Genomic DNA, 5,756 nt, shown 5'->3' with positions numbered 1-5,756 from the left:
TCTCCTTGAATTCCTGGTAACCACTATCTTTCTACTAACTCCATACATTTGCCTTTTCTAGAATGTCATAAACCTGGAATCATATACTGTGTAGCCTTTTCAAACTGGCTTCTTTGATTTTGCAATATGCATTTATGCCATTTAAGGTTTCTCCATGTCTTTTCGTGACTTGATCAATAATATCACTGAATAATATTATCTTTATGAACGTAGTTTGTTTATCAATTCACCCTATTGCTGGATCTCTTGATTGCTTTCAATTTTTGGCAATTATGAATAAATTTGCTATAAACATTCATGCATAGGCTTTTTTGTGGATGTAAGTTTTCAACTCATTTTGGTAATACCAAAGAGCTGGACTATGTGCTTTGCTTTGTAAGAAAGCACTTTGTCTTCCAAAGTGGCTGCTGTATGTGGTGCATCCCCACAAGCCATGAATCAGGGCTCCTGTTGCTCCACACCCTCACCAGTATGTGGTGCTGTCTGTGTTTTGTGTAAGATTTTTGACCTCCTATTTGCTGTGCGGTGTTATCTTACTTTCCCTGATGACATATCACGCTGAACATCTTTTCGTATATTTATTTGCCATTTGTATATCTATCTTCTTTGGTAAAGAGTTTTCTGCTCATTTTTAAATTGGGATGTTCGGTTTTTTATTGTTGAGTTTTAAGAGCTTTTTTCATATTTTGGATACAATTTCTTTATCAGATATTTGGTAAATATTTTCTTTATGTCTCTGGTTGAGGGTTCATCTTTTAAAAACAAGATGTTTTATGTAAAGCACTTTCCTTAGTTTCCTGAGATTGCCCAGTTCTAATGTTATAAAAGCGGAAAACAGAAATTTAAAAGTTAACTTCTTTTAAATACGAGAACATAAAGAGATGTATTGAAGCAACCAAAATGAAGATTATCTGAATTATCACACCTTGTGGAGTGAAGTGGTCATCGTGGAGTGTTTGGTGCCTTTTCAGACGGAGCCCCAGCCTGGTGGGACACAAATGCTTTTGCTCATAATCTTTCATACTGTAACTTCTACCCAGCATTTCAAATCTCCTTCCCTCTTGATGCGTTCATCTCCTGCCATGTACATCACTGTCCGAACCCCTACCTTTGATGCCCAGTGTGTGGTGTTGAATCATGAGCTTGGGACTTTAGTGCCAGAATGATTGGGCCTCAGCACTCAGTTCTCTATCTTATGAACCGTGTGACTCTAGGGAAGTCGTGACGTGTGGTGACTTCTTCCTCTGTCTGCCTAGCTCAGGATTTGTTGAGAAGGTGAAGTGCTGTGTGTAAAGCACCCAGCACCTTGCCTGCTGCTGCTGCTCATTCGCCACCTGCCTGTTTTCTTCTCATCTTCCTTTCTATCCCTCTATGAGTTCCCTACCTTCGTAGCCTATAGCCTGTTTTTTTGTTTGTTTGCCTGCTGATTTTCCTTGTTTGTATCTGAATATTTCTGCCAATAGCCTGTGAGCAATATCCCCCTTTTTCCTCCCACTGGTTTCCTCTCTTTTAAGTGTCCCATAGCCAGTCCCCATGCAGTCTTTTCTGGTCTCCTGGTGAAGCTCCCACACAGACACAATTGAGATCATTTCTTGAACTTGCAGCTTCCCTTTCTCTTTTAGCCCTTTTGATTTTTGCTATTTCTAACTTTTTAACCCTTTTTAGAGGCACTGAATTCAGGAATTCAGTGATAAATATTAGCAAGTATTTTATGACGAATCATTGTGTTCCTAGCATGGTGAGGCACCTGAGGGTCTCGGGAGAATATAATATAAATCTTCCCTTCACATTGATGATCTACAGAAAGACAAGATATCTACCTAAAACAGATTTGAACATTAGACAGAGCATGTCTACAGGTAAAGTGTACTTAGAATGTGAGCTGATGGCTTCATGGGATTCACTGGCATGTCACCCAGGTGACTATTGCCCAGGTTTGGGTCCCAGGTGCTGACCAAGAGGGATACCTCTTGGCTAAAGGAGTTCAGATGGACAAGGATGGGGTAGGTGGTAAGGGACAATGAAGAGAGAGGATGATTCTGTGAGTGAACAGAGTTGGGGGGGAGGCTGTTGATCCTCAGAGGATTATTGAAAGAAGCTGGGGATGGGGGAGAACCTGACCATGAGGCATAGACTCCTAGAACACGAGCACCCCCTCCTTTGTTCTCTTTGTACCTTCTTCACATCAACTGACCACCAGTTTTAGAGCTTGGACATATATCTAGTAAGAACTGTTGTTTTTAGGACTTTTAATCATATAATTGTTAATTTGACATTTTTCAGTACTCTGCCTTGTTTCAAAGAGGATTTTAGAAAGGTTACAAAGCTAAAGAGAAAAGTAAATGAATAGAAAAAAGTAAGGCATTGGGAAAATGAAGGTGGGGATGCTGGGTGAATCTGGGAGTGAAGTGAGAACACAAAATTCATGCCACAGTGTTCACTACACTTGTTGGAGATGGGCCTATGTAGGATCTGATAAGAAAAGTGAATGTAATTATTCACAAAATTTCCAGAAGTCATTAGGTAACAACCTGTGATATAGGTAAAAAGTGACCATCCTTGATATTAAAGGCATGGAAAACTTTTTCCTCAGTCTTCATAGATCAAAAATTTTAAATTTTAAAAATGGACTTTTTAAAGAATTACATTGTAGGAAGGAAGGAGGAGAATATATACTAACCAGAGATCATTGTACTCAATTTTTTATATCAAAATTATAGTGTTTGTTTTCTACTTGAATATATCCAAGACCTCTCCGAGATCTCTTCATGGTTGACTTACTCAAGGAGGCAAAATGAGACTTCTTGACACTCAGCCTCAAATAATCCCCTTCCTCCCTCAACTTCTGCTAGAGGCTGAATTGTTTCCTCCCAAAATTCATATGTTCAAGCCCTAAACCCCCATACCTCCAAATGAGACTGAATTAGAGAAAGAGGACCTTTAATTGGTGAGCAAGTTAAAGTGAGGCCATTAGGCTGAACCTGAATTCATGATGACTGGTGTTCTAGTAAGAAGGGAAGATTAGGATGCAGAAAGAGACTGGACAGACATGTGCATGGAGAGACAGTCTGTGAACACACAGCGGGAAGGTGGACATCTGCAATCCAAGGAGAGAGTCCTCAGAAGAACCTTAACCTGCTGACACCTTAGTCTTCAACTTCCAGCCTCCAGAACTGTGAAAAAATAAATTTTTGTTTTTAGACACCCACTCTGCAGTATTTTGTGATGGTAGCCCTGGAAAAATGATATACCTTTCCATTGGTTTTACATTCTACGACAAGATTTTCCTTTCTTAAGTTTACTTTAATTATGTCAATATTCTCTTAAAAAACTGAAGGTTTACTTCTTTTTATGGTTTTTATGACCTTCAAAAATCTAGCCTGAATCCACCTTCCCCCACTTAAGTGACAGTGTACAAAATTGCAGCAAAATTGCTCAATATACTACCCTTGGGTATACTTTATATATTTATGTCTCTGCTCATTCTACGTGGAATGTTGCAATGTCTACCCTTTGGGGTCTTCCAAATCTTATAATTTTGTCATTACTTATTCATGTTTTAACCTTCTTGTTGGAAGGGGAGATCCTGGAGGGCACAGGCACATTTTTATAGCTATGTATGAAGTTGTTAGCATGACACCTTCCAAAAAGAAGATACTTCTTTCATTAATTCATTCATTCATCCACATATTGTTATTAGCTGCATTTGATATTAATTTGGAGTGGAAATAGCAGAGAACTCAAAGAGGCAGTCTCTGCCCTGTGGAGCTGACATCCCATCAGAGGTACAGACCAAAGAGTAATTGTGTAGTTGTGGGTGTTATCAGTGTCCTTATGGAGAATAACATCATGATGTATTTTAGACAGTGTTCTCACAGAGGCCCCTCTGAGGAACAGCCATTCAAGCTAGGACATGTAAAATGAGAATAAACTATCTCTGTGAAGAGGGATAAACAAGTGCTGAGTTCCTGGGGCAGAGGTGAGTTTAATGTGCTCCAGGCTAGTGTACTGACTGTGGTGGGCGCAGGGGGAAGCACAGCAGATGGGAGGTCAGAGAAGAAGATTAGGAGCAGGCCCTGCAGGGCTTTGGGAAGGGGCTTGAGTTCTACTGAAGTTTCCAAAGAAGTGTCATAACCTGATTCTGGAATCACTGCTGTATGGAGAGTAGATTGGAAAGCATAGAGATACATCAGGAGGCTGCTGTGGTACCCAAGTTGAAGGTGGTGGGTCATAGATGGGGATGAGGATAGTAAAGGAAAAAAGAAGTGTGTGAGGATGAGATACCTGGAGGTAGAACTTGCATATGGATAGGAAGTGAGGAAAGAAAGATGCCAAGGGCTGCACCCAAATTTCTGTCTCTATTAGCCATGTTTTTTTCTTATTTCTTTTTAAATTATGAAATAGGGCCCAATACTTAAAAACAGTCTCAGAACATGTGCGCACGTGTGAACACATACATTCACACACACTCATACACACAAAGCTTCCAACTTTGCTGAATTCTACTTGTCAGGGATAATCTCTTTCATAGTTGAGTATATATTCTTCTAGAACATTTCAGTGCTTCTGCGTGTATGTGTATGCACGCAATGAAAAGAAAAAGAATGGTATTTAAGACAAAAACCAATTGCAGCCATTTTTCCCTTCCATGGGAGAGGTATAAATTCATGTTAAGTAAATCAAATTTGACTCTGAAAAATCACCTTGATGGGTCTTTTTGGTGAGTAGCCTGGTGAGAGAGGGGAAAACAAAGGAAGAGATGAATTTCCCTGTGTAATAAAGTGGCAAAACTGATCTATGGGGGCAGGCTGGGAACGTGGTTCAGAAAATGAAAGATGGAGAGACAAACTCAGAGGGGGCATCCAGTGAGGGTCCTGAGGAAAGCCTGAGTGTATGGGATATTATCTGTGGTGAAGGTGGTCAAGGAACCTTAGGATGGCAATGACTATTATTTCTGTAAGCTTCTCATCTCTGCTAATCTACCTAAACATTCATTGAAATTCCATCACACGATAACTTTAGGGAATAAAAAGAAAGTTGGTATTTAGTGCAAAAAAGGCAGTATTGGAAGAGAGAACAGGCTGTAGGCATGGAGAGTTAGGCTTCAAAATGGACTGATAGATGGGAACTAGGCACACTTTCTTTCTCTGTCCTGTGGGTAACACATTCCCTTCATTTGGAATGTGTAGTTTGAGGACTGGTGCCATTTTACTTGGATAGTTAAAACACATTTACACCAGAAGGTTGGGGTGTTTAGGGACATTCAAGCAGCAGAATCTGACTATGTGTTCATGCACATCCACACACACATGCACACCCACCCACACACATAAAACTCATTTGCAAGCCTTCTCATGCATCTCCAGCAGATCTCAGCTGTAGATAACTACACCTATAATTGAACACATTTCCTGAACATTCCTTGCTAGGTTATTAGACATAAAATTCTTATAAAAAATTTATGGTCTGTGAGACATAGTTCTGTCATCACTTAAAATACATCAGCATCCCTGGTAAGGTTGGCAGTGTTGGTAAGGGGCAGGGAATCTCCAGCATTTCAGAGTCTCAGATGCCCTATAAATAAGGGAGGGTGAAATTATTGGATGGCTTTTAAAGTTAGATTTTTTCAATTATAGCAACTTCTGCATTTAAATATTCTGCATTTGAAAGGTCACTAGAAACCAAGAGTTAAAAAAGTAGTGTTGAAACTGAAAAAAAAAAAAAGTTCAATCAATTTCCATTCAAACCAAGATCCC

The sequence above is a fragment of the Nycticebus coucang genome, chromosome 10 (genome assembly GCF_027406575.1).
Source record: "Nycticebus coucang isolate mNycCou1 chromosome 10, mNycCou1.pri, whole genome shotgun sequence".
Lineage (NCBI taxonomy): Eukaryota > Metazoa > Chordata > Mammalia > Primates > Lorisidae > Nycticebus > Nycticebus coucang.
The sequence above is the reverse complement of the archived record's forward strand: the minus strand, read 5'-3'. Positions refer to the sequence as shown.